General features: G+C 37.7%; 1 non-coding gene across 1 annotated transcript; it reads right to left on the bottom strand.

The window, feature by feature from the left end:
* Positions 1-3,916: 3,916 nt before the first annotated feature.
* Positions 3,917-4,023, bottom strand: LOC121208936 (small nucleolar RNA R71). Its single transcript, XR_005904057.1, has one exon. It is a non-coding gene; the product is annotated as a small nucleolar RNA R71 (small nucleolar RNA).
* Positions 4,024-16,366: the final 12,343 nt, after the last annotated feature.

The raw sequence follows: 16,366 nt of genomic DNA on the forward strand, positions 1-16,366 counted from the left end.
TTAGCTGGTAATAGTCAGATCTCAAGTCTACCTTAGAAAACACAGTAGCTCTCTTTAATTGATCAAACAAATCGTTGATCCTTGGCAAGGGATACTTGTTCTTCACCGTCACCTTGTTGAGCTATCTGTAGTCTATACATAACCTCATCGACCCGTCTTTCTTTTTCACAAAAAGTACCGGTGCACCACATAGGGAATAGCTCGGTCTCGCAAAACCCTTGTCTGTTAATTCTTGTAACTGTACTTTTAACTCCTTTAACTCCGTCGGAGCCATCCTATACGGAGCAATCAAGATAGGTGTCGTACCAGGGACTAACTGATACCAAACTCAACTTCCCTAACTGGAGGTAATCCAGGAAATTCTTCCAGAAACACATCCGGATACTCACATGCCACTAGCACTGACTCAATCTTTACTCCCGACTTTTGGGAGTTCAACACAAATGCAAGATAGGACTCATACCCTTTTCTCATGTATTTCTCAGTAGTCATAGAAGAAATCACTACTGGTAAGCTGTCCGATTCACTTGATTCAACCCGAATAATATCCCCATTTTCACATCTCAATTCAATGAATTTACTACCACAGTTTACTAACACGTTATGAACAGTCAGCCAGTCCATGCCAAGAGTTAGGTCAAATTCATCAAATGGTAGTAGCATTAGATTAGCCGAAAAAACAGTGGCCTCTAATCATTAAAGGACAGTTTCTATACACTTTGTCAACTAATACATGTTTGCCTAATGGGTTGGACGCCTTTACCACAAATTTAGTGGACACCACTAGAATATTCATACTAGGTACCAATTTCATGAAAATATAAGAATGGGTAGACCCCGGGTCGATTAAAGCAACCACAGATATATCATAGATAGAAAAGGTACCAGTAATCACATTGGGAGACGCAGCATCTTCACGGGCGAGAATGGCGTATGTCCTTGTAGGCGCTCTACCCTCGGACCTCACAGTAGAATTTCTAGGTGTACCTCTACTGCCAGCCCCACTCCTACGGTCTTTTGTGGTGTACCCCTAGAGAGAGCATTACTCGCTCTCACATCTTCCTTTTTGTCTTTCTCCTCCATCTCAGGACAGTTTCGAATAAAGTGGTCTAGTGAACCACACTTGAAGCAGCCTCTATCATTACCTCGGCACTCACCGAAGTGTCATCTACCACACTGTGAACACTCCGGTCTATTCGATCAAGCACTACCAACGCTCGCAATGGAAGTGGTCTGAGCTTTAGACGAAACATAGTGCTTATTCTCGTTTCTACTTGAGAATCCTGTTGACGCATTTGTTCGAGTAGGAAAATCCCTCGATTTCTTGGATGAGGTCTAAAATGATCTTCCCATTTGTCTTTTCTTTGAGTCACGTGACTCAATGTCAGCTCTCTTCTTCTCTTTGGCCAATTCTTCGGCCTTATACGCTCCCTCAACAAGTACTACAAATTCTCTGAACTCTAAAATGCCAACCAATAATCTGATGTCTTTGTTCAAACCATCTTCAAACCTCTTGCACATACTAGCTTCGGTAGATACACACTTCCTAGCGTATTTATTGAGTCTCACGAACTCATACTCATACTCTATTACCGTCATTTGGCCTTGCTTCAATTCTAGAAATTCTTTCCTCTTCTGGTCCATAAACCTTTGACTAATATACTTCTTTCGAATTTCCTCCTGGAAAAACTCCCATGAAATCCTTTCCCTTAGTCCAACCGACACAAGGGTGTTCCACCATTGGTAGGCTGAATCTCGTAGGAGTGACACAACACACATCATGCACTCCTCAGGGGTGCAAGATAATTCATCAGACACCCTAATGGTATTTTCCAACCAGAACTCTGCTCTCTTTAGGTCTTTGATAAACCGTAAATTATACATATTTTTACCCCATGCTTGGCATACTTATGAATGATTTTTCCTTGGTTTTAGTGAATTTGATGCTCCTAATCCTTTAATTTCATGTTTTATACTTAGGACAGCTTAGGATAGTAAAGGGAACGAGAAACGGGCCAAAAACAGACAAATTGGGCTTAAATCAATGTTTCACACGGCCTAGGCACTTCCACACGGGTGATCCAACGCTCGTGTGTAACACACGAGTAGACCATATGCCCTTGTGTCATGGCCATGTCGACTAAGAACCAACTCAGAATTGCACACGGCCTGAGCACCTACACACAGGCATGGCAAACGACCGTGTCCCTGTCAAACCCAAGTCTAGTTCTATTCAGAAAAGGGCACTTTTGTGGGTTTTGAAACATTCTAAAGCCTATATAAACACCCTAGAAGAGGATTAAAAGGGAGACACAGAGTTGGAGGCAGAAAATACTCGAGAATAGCCAACGGAATCACTTCAGAGCGAGGATCTACATCAAGACTGAAGATTTCCATCCAATTTCCTAGAAGTTCTTTGGGTTTCTTTATGTTTTGTTGTTTTCCAAACTTTGAGATGTTTTCCATTATTATTATGAACTAAACTCCTTAAATACCTAAGGGAGAGGAAACCTAAGACGAATCTTATTACTCTTTGATTTATATGATAAATACTTATTCTTATTCTTAATTGTGAGTTTTAGTTCTTGCTTTAATATTCTAGGATATTAATTCAGGTTCTTGATGTGCTTATTCAGTGGAGCAAAAGTTCCTGTTTAAGGGTAGATCATTCATAATTAAGCGGAGTTGCATACAATCCTAGAGATAGGACGACAGAAATCAACCGGATTAGAGTCATATCTAATAAGAGAATCCATAGATCGAGTTAATGCGACAATAGGGGTTTTAATTAGAAAGAGATTTCAATTAATCAACCTAGAGTCAGTTGTTTTTAGTCTCAAAAGGGATAATAACATAAATCAGGGATTTCTACAGAATAAGTCAAGTGAATAAATCGTTTAAGTCAAAGGTAATAAGTGAAGTCTAGATGGATTCTTTCTTGTGTATTGTCTTCTCCATTGGTTTTTCTAAAGTATTTTCCAACTTTCATCTCTGTCGTAATCTTAGTTAAATTAGAAAATTAGTTTAGTTTAAAAACATCCTTTAATTCTCAGGCTAGATAATAAAAAGATAGCAATCACTAGTACTTTTAGTCCTCGTGGATACGATATTTCTGGTCTCACCATAACTATACTATTGTTAAATAGGTGCGCTCACCTTAAGTCGAATTTTTAGTTAGTTTCATGACCATCAAGTTTTCGGCGCCGTTGCTGGGGACTAAGATATTAGGAACGCTTAATTTTTATTACAATAGCCATTATTTTTATTTTTATTTAATTTTGTTTTGATTTACTATATTTTCTTTTATTTACTTTTGGCAGGTTTTTATAGTTTATGACTAGAAAAAACCTATCAGCACCCCTACTTTTTGATAGTGACATGGAAAGCACAACTCGCAGAAACCGAAGAGAAATAATGCGAAGCCTACGATACATAGAGGAAGGACAAGAGGACGATATTCAAACCACAACTGAGAAGATGGCTGGTAATCAAAAATAATCAGTTACCTCCTATGGCTATTGCAGGCCCAGTAAATCAGAATCCTGCTCCTCATACTATGTATGATTAGGCTAAACCCACTTTAACAGGAGCTGAATCGAGTATAGTTAGACCTACTATTGCTGCAAATAATTTTGAACTAAAACCTAACATGATTCAAATGATACAACAGTTTGTTCAGTTTGATGGTTTGCAAGACGAGGATCCAAACACTCATTTGTTGAATTTTCTGGAACTCTGCGACACTTTTAAGATCAATGGCATTTCATACGATGTCATTCGCCTTCGGTTGTTTCCATTCTCATTGAGGAACAAAGCTAAACAGTGGTTGAACTCGTTACCTCGAGGGTCAAACACAACTTGGGAACAAATGACCGAAAAATTTTTATTAAAATACTTTCCGTCGGCTAAAATGGTTAAATTGAGGAATGATATCTCTTCTTTTGTGTAGGTGGATCTAGAAACTCTGTATGATGCATGGGAGAGATACAAGGACTTATTAAGAAGTTGCCCTCACCATAGGTTACCTATATGGCTGCAGGTTCAGACTTTTTACAAAGGTGTGAACCCCTCAACAAGGCAACTTATCGACGCAGCCGTCGGTGGAACATTGAACAACAAAACACCTGAAAAGGCTTATGAATTTATTGAAGAAATGTCACTAAATAACTATCAGTGGCAAGTCATGAGAATGAAGCCGACGAAAGCTGTTGGTGTTTTCAACCTCAACGCGATTACTATGCTATCTAACCAGGTAGAACTTTTAAATAAAAAGGTTGACGGTTTGTATGGTTCTACTCAGGTACATCCAGTGATAAGCTGTGATTCAAGTGGAAGAGGAGTACACACAGATTATCCAACCTTCAACCCTAGCACCGAGGAGGAACAAGTTTAATAAATGGGTAATAATAATTCTAGACCTCAAGATAACCCATACAGTAACACTTATAATGCAGGTTGGAGGAACCATCCCAATTTCTCGTGGGGTGGGAAAGGAAATCAAAGGCCATAACATCCCTAGGTTTTCAACAACCACCTTACCAGCAGGAAAATAAGCCAAACCTTGAGGAGATGCTAACGAAATTCATCTCGGTGTCAGAAACTCATTTTTAGAATACCGAGAAAGCCCTTAAAAATCAACAAGTGTTGATTCAAGGCTCGAAACTCAAATAGGACAACTTGCTAAGTTAATTTCTGAGAGACCACAAGGTAGCTTGCCGAGTAATACTGAAACTAACCCAAGGGAGCAACTTAATGCGATTACTGTTCGAGATGAAGAAGGGTTAGTTGAACTTGAACCAGAACCAAAGCAAAGACTTGTGGTAAGTAAAGGTTAGGATGAGGTGGACCACAGTGAGCAAAAATCGGTAAGTAGAGAATATAAACCTCGTGTTCCATACCCCACCGCGACAAGGAAAGACCACTCGGATGAACAATTTGGTAAATTTCTTAAATTATAAAAGAAATTACATATTAACTTACCGTTTATTGAAGCTCTTTCGCAGATGCCAAACGCAGTTAAATTTTTAAAGGAGCTTTTAGAAAATAAGTGGAAGTTGGATGAGGCGTCACATGTGGAGTTGAACGCAGTTTTCTCAGCTATTCTATAGAATAAGCTACCTAACAAATTGAAAGATCCAGGGAGTTTTACGATCCCTTGTTTAATTGGTAGTCTAAATGTTAACAATGCTTTGGCTGATTTAGGGGCAAGTATTAATGTCATGCCCTATGAAATGTTTAAACAACTAGGTCTTGGGAAACCCAAACAAACTAGGATGAGCATTCAATTAGCAGATAAAACAATCAGATTTCCTAGGGGTATTATTGAAGACGTACTTGTTAAAATCAATAAATTTATATTCCAATTGATTTTATTGTTCTAGACATGGAAGAGGACAATGACGTGTCTTTAATTTTAGGAAGACCCTTTTTAACAACTGCTAGAACTATCATAAATGTTGGCACAGGTGAATTGATACTTCGTGTAGGCGATGATACGATTACTCTCCAAGCTTGTGATTCTGCTAAAATATCTAGTAATCAAGATGATTTGGTTAATTTAAATAATGTTACAACTCAAACTTCTTTACAGGAGTCCCCTAAGAAGAAGGTGATGGAGCCTCATTCTACTCTATGCCACAAAAATGGAGCAACTCACGAAGAACGAAGGCTTCAGATTGATGAACTAGATGAATGGCGAACACTTGTCAAGGAGAAATCAAAAGCACACGAAACATCAAAGTGACACCACGATGAGCGTAGGGATGAAACAAAGCAAATTAAAGTTAGGGATAAAGTATTGTTAGATGAAAAGGACCCCCGAATTGCTACTTCAGAGCTTAATACAAATGGAGCGACTCCCTTCACGGTAATGAATATTTTCCCATATGGTACAGTCGAGGTAAATCATTCTAAATTCGGCACCTTTAAGGTAAATATTACTCGACTTAAACTTTTTGTGGATAATAGAAATGATAGTGAAAAAGAGGAGTCTCGACTCCGTGATTTGCTGTAATCATACAAAATTGAGGTAAGACGAGCTTAGACTCTAAATAAGCACTTCTTGGGAGGCAACCCGAGCACTAACATTATTAACTAGTTTATTTTAGCTATTTTTAGTGTTTTTGTTCAGGTACAGTGGCCCACACGGCCTGGACACACGGGCGTGTCCTTGGCCGTGTGGAAACAGGGCCAAAAATTCCCCAAGTATCGAGCCACAAGGCTGTGAGAAAACTGGAACTAATTTTTCAAATTTTACATAAGTCAGGGAGCCACACGGGCAAAGCACACGGTTGTGTGTTCGGACACACGGACGTGTGGGATACCACATGGGCATGGGAGAAGCGAACAACATCACACACGATCGTGCGATACGGTAGTGTGAACCAAACGAGACCGCCACACGGGTGTGTCCTCATGCTGTGTGGCACTTGGGTAATAAAATTTCGTGATAAACACGGGCTGGACGTAAGCCACGCGGGCGTGTAGCACAGCCTTGTTGTGACACCCCTAAAGTGACCCTAGTCGGAAAGCGGTCTCGGGACCGCTAGACCGAGTCACCAAATTATTTGAATGTGATAATTATTGCCTAAAATATGTGAATATAAATGTGTGAAAGTTTTAAGCTTCGATTTAGTTAATTGCATGTGAATTTAGTTGATAGGACTTATGTGAGAAAATTTAGAAATGTGCTAGGCAAATGCAAGTGGCCTAATAGTGCATGTAATCAAAGGGGTGGACTTGCATGTCAATTTCCCCCCATTTAAGTACTAGTGGCCGGCCATGACAAGGGATGATGGGCAAAACATGTCATGAAACATGTTGTGTTAATGGAAAAATAAAATAAGAAGCATGGGCAAAACATGTCATGAAACATGTTGTGTTAATGGAAGAATAAAATAAGAAGCATGGGCAATAAACTAATAAGAAATTGAAGGAAGAAAACAAAGAGAAAAAAATGTGTTCATCATTCTCATGCATGACCAAAAAAAAAGAAGAGAAAAGCTCTCATGTTGTTCTTGGCCGAATAGGAGAAAAAAAAGAAGGAAAAAGAGCTTTGAGGAAATCAGCTATGGTGGTTTGATAGACTAAGGTATGTTTGATGATGTTCCATGAGATGCATGCATGTTTTAGTAGTTAGCTTGAGTTCTAAATAGCCCATGGTTCAAATCTTTACTATGTCATGGAGATGATATTCGGCCAAGGTGGATTGGTGTTGATATCATTTGCATGCTAAAAGGTGGCCATATGACCTATCAAACTCCTTGTCATATTCGGCCATAAGCTAGCAAAATGAGACTTTAATGAGTTAAATTTGTTTGAATTAAGCTCAAGAGCAAAGGGGAACTAAATCCGATAAAGGAAAGGAAAAAGTGGTCGAATAGCCGCCGAAATCGTTCGACAACATCCGAGGTAAGTTTTAAGTGATTAAACGTTAAGAAAAATCTGGTATTGATTGGCCAAACCTAAAATTCTGGAAATTTTATGGATGGAAGATATACGAGTCTATATTTAGGAAAAATTAACGGCAAGTGATTTGGAGTTTTGTAGCTCCGGTTATAAATAATTTAGTGACCATTGCTCAGGAAAACAGCTCGTAGTGAATATGTGATTTTGTTGTAAACATGGATAAAACTTGTTTTAGTTGCTCATAAGCTATTGATTAAACCCATACTTGAATTCTAAATCGTGATATTGTAAGCTTATGAGTATTCGAATATGAAATGATAGTATGGCGTAAAATTGAATTATTCATTGGAAAGTGATGGATGTAGATTCGGCCAAGACCAAGTCTGTACATGATAGTATATGTGGTATGTGAAGTATATTTGAATAAATGTGAAAGTGTATATATATGTGATAAGGCCGAATGGCCAATGTGATGAATGTGAACATGTGTATGTGTGATAAGGCTGAATGGCCAATGTGATGAATGTGAACATGCATATATGAGATAAGGCCGAATGGCCAATGTGATGAATGTGAACATGAGTATGTGTGATAAGGCCGAATGGCCAATGTGATGAATGTGAACATGTGTATGTGTGATAAGGCCAAATGGCCAATGTGATGAATGTGAACATGCATATATGAGATAAGGCCGAATGGCCAATGTGATGAATGTGAAAGTGTATATATGTGATAAGGCCGAATGGCCAATGTGATGGATGTGGAAGTGTATAAATGTGATAAGTCCCGAAGGGAAATTGTGTCAGTACTATATCCGGGTTAAAACCCCGCAGGCTTTATGCGAGAATATTATCCTGATTAATGTCCATAGGCTTCGTGCTCGTACTATATCCGAGCTTTAAAGACCCAACGGCTAAATGCTAGGATTCAAGTAAGACTTTGTTATTGAGTATCTGCATTAAGTTACCATCAAATAAGTATTATGTATTCAAGATGTTCAGGTACGTATTACTTACTATCGGTGGAGTGATTTCGAGGTGAATTATCAGTATCAAAGAGGTAGGTAAATGTGATTAATATTATAACTCCAAATGTGAGAATGATCTAATTGGTAATGGTATGTTTGTATAATAAAGTATGCGATGAAATATTCTTATGTATTAGTGCATATTCTGCCCAAAAGCCTTATGATCTGAGTATGGGTTGGGTTGAGCTAGATGTGCCAGTACAAGGTAAGGATTATGATTTGTAAGCTTACATATATGTGATAAGGAATATGTTGGTTCTTTATGTGCCTATGGTAATTTAGTACTTGTCATGTTGAAATACTTAAAAGTATGGATGTGATTATGAACAAGTGGAAAGGATTATTGAAAGTTGAAAATCGATAAAGAATGTGCTTTGGAAATATTTGACCATCTAGGTCATTATTATTCGAAAGTATATATGTGGCAGCCAAGTGTTGCGTTTAATGATATTATAGATCGAGATGAAGCTCTAGATTAACTTCATCGAACAGTTGAAATGAATGACCAATGATAGTGATTGAGAACACTTTGTTTTGCTTAAAACTTACTAAGCATTAAATGCTTACTCCGTTCTTTGAATCTCTGTTTTATAGATTTTGGTTCGTCAGCTATCGGACTCGGGATTATTGAAGTGGAAGTCGCCCACACTATCAAAACCCTTTTGGTACACTTTTGGTTGAACTCTGGAAATGGCATGTATAGGACTACCCTTTTGTTGTTGGTCATGTACCCTTCGGTTTTGTATAATTTTTGGATAGCCATGCGAAAATGGCTTATATATGTTTGAGCATAATGTTATAATCATTTGGTATGGATATGGTTATTGAGAGGTGTGGATATGCTTAACAAGGATTGGCCATGGGAATGGTTAATCATTATCATAATTTGTGCTATTTATGCTAAAAGGGCTAGTTGAATCATGGAAACTATGAAATAGGTAAAGTCTACCTTAAAGGCAGATACTGACAGCAGCAGTGATGTAGATTTGGAAAATCACTAAAAATAGTAGGAATGGAATTAAATAGTGAATAAATTATTTAAATGAACCTTGATGAATCCACTTTCATATGGAAGAAACGAAACAGTCATATGAGTGGTATGTTAAGAGATAATTAGGTTTTCGTGAAATAGGGCCAGAACAGTTTCTGGATTCCCTGTTCCGACTTTGGAAATTCATTATAAATTAACCAGAGATAATTAGGAGTCATGCCATATATTTATAGATTCCTCTCTGAGTCTAGTTTCTATAGAAACAAACGGCATCAGTATTGAAGCCCTGTACAGGGATATATCCAAATTGTAATGCATGAAGGTCAGTGTAGTCGCACCCTGTAACAGGGGAGACTTTAACTAATAAAATGTACTAATTGGCCTGACCAAAAATTCTAGAAAACAATATGTAGATGGACATATGAGTCTAGTTTCAGGGAAAAATCACGAAACTGATTTTCGAGTTGTGAAACTCAAGATATGATTTTTAAGGTGACAGCGACACAGTTAGCCACCTGTCTGGAAATTTTTAAAATGGACTGCGATAGTAAGCGAATTTAGTCTGTGAACCCCTCGTGTCCGACTCCGGCAACAGTCTCGGGTACGGGGCGTTACACTTGTGGCCCAAAACGGGCCTTAAATGGCCGTGTCCCTTTTTAAACCCCCTAAACCCTAATTTTTATTTTCTTCTTCCTCTTCCCTAAAACCCCCAACCCTAGCCACCGACTGTCACCTCTCTCCCCCACCGACCGACCACCCCTAGTTCTCCCTTCTTCTTTCCTTCTCTTTCCCCCTACACCCCATGCTTTCTTCCCCTTTTCTTTTCCATTTTCTCCCCTCTCTTCCCCCTCCTCCCTCATTTCCCCCTTGCACACACAACCACCATCCGCGCCACATGGCCTAGTCCCCACGCCCGTGCTGCACCCAACACCGACCACCCAGTCGACACCAGCAGCCCGTGCTCCCTCGCCGGTTGACCCCCTCCCTTTCCCTTTCTTCCATTTTCTTCCCTACCTCCAACCGCTGGCCCACCGCTGTCCATACCTCCGGCAACCGCTGATGGTTTCCCCTTTTACCCCTCTCAATAATTAATATTATTATTATTTAAATTATTATTATCTTAGGATTTTATTTTTTTATCTTTTATCTTTGTCTTTATTTTAGTTTTGTTATGCATTTTAGTTAGTTTAAGTTTCGTCTTAATTTTAGTTTTGTTTGTTACAGATTATTTTTGGATAGTTATGTTTAAATTGCTACTGCTATACTCTTAAAAGCTCTATATTTAGTTCATCATTTTGTTCATATTTAGTTTTGGATAATTATTTTAGTTTTGTTATGCATATAGTATATTGACTTATATTACCTATTTATCAACATATTACTTATTATACATATTAGGACTATATTTTTCATATTACTTCTAGATTCTTTCTCATTTGTTATTTCCCTTTTGAATTTTGCATGATTTAATATTCGAATATGATATCTTAGGAATAGATTACTATTAAGAATTACTTGCAATTATTGTTTTATTAATCCCTTCTTTTATTTTTGTAGGCCTAAAATGACAAACACACAAGGTAAGAAGATTGTCGTCCTTGCTTCAAAAAAGCGGAAGGGTCCTGACGCAACCTCATCGAGTGCCTCAACCGAAGCTCATCACCCACTGCTTTGCTGTTGGTTAGGCCCACAGGATGACCTGTTTCAGCTTCTTCACGTGCGACCGCTAGGAGTGGGTCGATGTATTGATTGGGCCGCTTTGGAGCAGGACCAACTCGCTTAGCTTGTTCGCTTCCATCCCAATAATGTGCCATGGGATCGGTTCTTTGCGATCATTGAGCCCACCTATTCAGAGCCGACATTGGATTTCTGTACTACCTTCTACCTACAGCACGTGATGAACACACATGACAAGATTGGTACTATCGTTTTCCGACTTGGTGGACTTGTCAGGCATATGAGTGTACCCGAGTTTGGAGCTGCTTTAGGCCTCTACATGGAGGAGTTCATGGCTATAGAAAATTTCCTACAGCTTCATCGTCACATACACAATTCGCCATCTTGCTATTGGACCGACCTTATGGTGAGCACGATTCCTTATGACGTAAGTCGCTCGTAGGCGACTTCTCTCCCTCCAGCACTACGCTACATTCACGCCATCTTGGCCCATACTTTGACTTGGAGGAGAGAGAACACCGGAGTAGTTATCACCACAGACGCATGCTTCCTATGAAGCATGGCTACTAGCCATGTATTTGACTTGGCATATTTTATCACTCTCGCCTTTCGCCACCAGACGGATTGCCATAGAAGGGGCCCCATTTGCCTTTGCCCTCACGTGACTCGCCTCGCTCGACATTTTGGTCTCTTCGACACTCTAGAGATGTCATCAACACTCACATTAGTTGGCCGGATGTCTCCGCAAGGTATCTCTAGTATGATCCACATGCAGATGATAGAGCGACGCCGTAGAGTCGACCCACCTCAATACGGACTCGTCCACTCTGTTGACTAGGATGAGCCAGAGGAAATGATGTATGCATGATAAGTTTTATATTTGTGATTGATCGTACTTGAAAACTAACTATTATCACGATGAAGGCAAGTGCACCTATCAAACAGTAGTATAGTTTATAGCAAGACCAGAATGTCGAACCCACAGGAACTAAAAGTACTAGTATTAACTTTCTTTTTATTATCTAGCCTAAAAAATAAGAGGATTTACTTTATGTAAACTAATTAACTAAACTAAGAATGCACAGGGAGAAAATTGGGGAAATACTTTTGGAAAAACTGATTGATTTGGACAATACCCAAGGAAACATCCACCTAGACTTCACTTGTTACTTGACTCTGAATTAGACGATTTATTCACTTGACTTGATCCGTAGAAATCCCTAATTTATGTTATTATCTTTCTCAAGACTAACAACATCTAACCCTTGGTTAATAAATTGAAATCTCTTTCTAATTAAAACCCCTAGTGTTGCATTAACTCGATCTATGGATTCCCTTCTTAGGTTTGACCCTAATCCGATAGATTTATCTCGCCCTAAGTCTAAGGGTGCAATCAACTCCGCTTAATTATGCTAGATCTACTCTTAGATAGGGACTTTTGCTCCTCTGAGTAAGCACATCAAAACTTGAATCAATATCCTGGAATATTAAAACAATAATTAAGAACACATAATTAAGAACAAATCAAGTATTTATCATATAATTCAGAAAATAATAACAAGATCTGTCTTAGGTTTCATTCCTGTTAGGTATTTAGGGGACTTAGTTCATAAGTGTAAAAGGAAACATCTTAGAAGAATAATAATAATAACAAAACATAAAGAAAACCCAAAAACCCCTGAAGGAAAATGAAGGGAGATCTTCAGTCTTGAAGGAGAATCTGGCTTCTGAGATGGATCAATCAGCCTTTTTCAAGTAATTCCTTGCCTCCTACTCTGTGTGTTTGCCTCTAGGTGCCTCCCCCATTTAATTATTCTTCTAGGGTGTTTATATAGACTTTGGAATGCTTCAAACCCCTAAAAATTAGCCTTTTTTCAAATAAACTAGATTGGGCCTGACAAGAACACGCACGTATGGTGTGGCTTAGGCTGCGTTAAAGTTTGCTAAATAGACACGAGCATGTGGTCTTCCCGTGTGAGGAAGTCCAGGCCGTGTTGATTTCCCATGTTGACCTATTTTCTTCGTTTTTGGCCCGTTTCTCGCTCTTTTTGCTATCATATGTTCTCCTGGGTATAAAACATGAAATTAAAGGATTAGGGGCATCAAGTTCACTAAAACCAAGGAGAAATCATTCATAAATATGCCAAGCATGGGGTAAAAATATGTATATATTACGGTTTATCAAGACATTACTGACGATGTCCCTCCCCCTCACGAGGACCCACCCCCACCACCACCACCGAGTCACCGAGCTCCTACTGCCATTTGGCAGATTTATCCGAGCGATTCACTCGCTTTGAGTAGCAGTGTTTTGAGTGATTCGACAGCATCGATGCCACCCTCCAACAGATTTGCCACCACCTCCATATCTACTCTCCAACGCCACCGGTTTACGACTCTGATGATGAGGACCTTTGAGTCACTTTTAATTTTAATTTTAATTTTATTTTCCTTTACTTATTTTTGAAGACTTATGTTTTATGTTTTAAAATCTTCTTATCTTTATGATTATTATCGAATTATCCCTTAATTCTCTTCCACATTTTTGTTTATTTTCTTATTATTACCTCAAAATCATGCCTTTTATTCGGCTTTATCTACAACTCTTGCTCTCGCTACTCCAAGGATCTCATCCAAATATTTCAGGGCAGTTTCACTTCTCTCCATTTCTTCTGATATAATACTTATATTCTTATTATCTATCTTTGTACATTGAGGACAATGTACATCTTAAGTGTGGGGAGGTTATTTATGTGATTATCAGAAATCCCTGAATTTTTATCTTGTTCTCAAATAATTTTCTCATATCATTATTGGATTAAATTTTGATTGATCTATGATTTTTATTGATATGTTTTAAATTAAATCATAAGTAACTGTGCATTGATTGTTTAAACTTTAAGGCATTAGAGAATCGAGTATGATAAGTTGAAATTTTTGAGAATTAAAATTGCTAGGTTGTTTCCCTGAATTGAGATATTATCTTGAAGTTTTGAATTTACAAGATTGACATCAAATACCCATAATTTTCATGATATTTTGAGCCTTTTAGAGCATATATCTTTCTTGCTCACTGATTTTATTGGTTATGAGTGTGTCAACATTGATTTGTTATTCTAGAACTTGCAGTGATTATACATGCCGAGACCACACCTTTGATTTGATATACGAAAATGATAAAGGAACTTAAGTTGTAACCCATTTACCCCATAAAAAGCCTACCCTCATAATTAACCCTTAATGAACCCCTTTGATCTTAACAAACTATTTTTCTTAATTTACCCTAAAATTTAACCCCTATACCATACTTTTTGATTCGTTGAGAAGTTTTCCTAATTTGTTGAGTCCCTTTTTGTCAAGATTTGATTTGGTTAATTGCCTAACTATTTTCTTTCATTCGAATCATTTAATTCTCTCTTATTTTTGTACTTGTTCTTATTCTAAAAAAAACATACATTCATACATACATATTAGTAGTAATTCTTTGTTTTTTAGCTCAAGTATTTAATTCCATATTCTAAGAAAAAGCTCATGTTTATTCAGCTGATGTTAGTTATTTTTCTAGTTAGGTAATTTATCAATTTAATCTCGATTCTAACCATCGTTTTCATCCTTCATCCACACGTTTAACCCAAAGCCCCGTTACAACCCTTTAAAGACCTTTTGATTCGTGTATCATCTCATTTATAGTGGTGGAGATTTGATTTTCATGCAAGCCTATAGTAATAACTTTTCATGTTTGACTAATGAGCGCTTAATCATTGAACCTTAAACAAATTGAGTGATTTGAGTGAACCTTTAGTGAGGATGTCAATCAATGTCAATTTGGAATTAAAGATAATTACTTAGATAAAGGAGGATGCCTATAATTTTATGATTAAAATGATCAACTTTGACTATTTGAAACTTTATTGTTCTTTTAGTTAAATTTTTAATGTATAATTACTTGTGAATTATTTAGAACATTATTGATGAGAATTATAAGTTGAGAAGAATTTATTTTGATTGTAAGTTAAGAATTTTGCTTGAGGACAAGCAAATGCTTAAGTGTGGGGATATTTGATAAACCATAAATTATACATATTTTTACCCCATGCTTGGCTTACTTATAAATGATTTTTTCTTGGTTTTAGTGAATTTGATGTTCCTAATCCTTTAATTTCATGTTTTATACTCATGAGAGCTTAGGATAGAAAAAAGAGCGAGAAAGGGGCCAAAAATGGACAAATTGGGCTTAAATCAGTGTTTCACACGGCCTAGGCACTTCCACACGGGTGATCCACACGCCCGTGTGTGACACATGGGTAGACCACATGCCCATGTGTCATGGCCGTGTCAACTAAGAACCAACTCAGAATTGCACACGGCTTGAGCACCTACACACGGGCATGGCACACGGCCGTGTCCCTGTCGAACCCAAGTCTAGTTCTATTCGGAAAAGGGCACTTTTGAGGGTTTTAAAGCATTCTAAAGCCTATATAAACACCCCAGAAGAGGATTAAAAGGTTTTAAAGCATTCTAAAGCCTATATAAACACCCCAGAAGAGGATTAAAAGGGAGACACGGAGTTAGAGGCAGAAAATACTCGAGAATAGCCATCAGAGTCACCTCAGAGCCAAGATCTACATCAAGACTGAAGATTTCCATCCAATTTCCTAGAAGTTCTTTAGGTTTTTTTATGTTTTGTTGTTTTCCAAACTTTGAGCTGTTTTCCATTATTATTATGAACTTAACTCCCTAAATACCTAAGGGAGAGAAAACCTAAGACAAATCTTATTACTCTTTGATTTATATGATAAATACTTGTTCTTATTCTTAATCGTGAGTTTTAATTCTTGCTTTAATATTCCAGGATATTAATTCAGGTTCTTGATGTGCTTATTCAGTGGAGCAAAAGTCCCTGTTTAAGAGTAGATCACTCATAATTAAGTAGAGTTGCATGCAATCCTAAAGATAGGATGATATAAATTTGCCGGATTAGAGTCAAATCTAATAAGGGAATCCATAGATCGAGTTAATGCAACAATAGGGGTTTTAATTAGAAAGAGATTTCAATTAATCAACCTAGTAAAGTCAGTTGTTTTTAGTCTCGAAAGGGATAATAACATAAATCAGGGATTTCTACGGAATAAGTCAAGTGAATAAATCATCTAAGTCAAAGGTAATAAGTGAAGTCTAGGTGGATTCTTTCTTAGGTATTGTCTTATCCATTGGTTTTTTCTAAAGTATTTTCGAACTTTCATTTCTGTTGTAATCTTAGTTAA

This window comes from Gossypium hirsutum, chromosome A10 (assembly GCF_007990345.1).
Source record: "Gossypium hirsutum isolate 1008001.06 chromosome A10, Gossypium_hirsutum_v2.1, whole genome shotgun sequence".
NCBI lineage: Eukaryota > Viridiplantae > Streptophyta > Magnoliopsida > Malvales > Malvaceae > Gossypium > Gossypium hirsutum.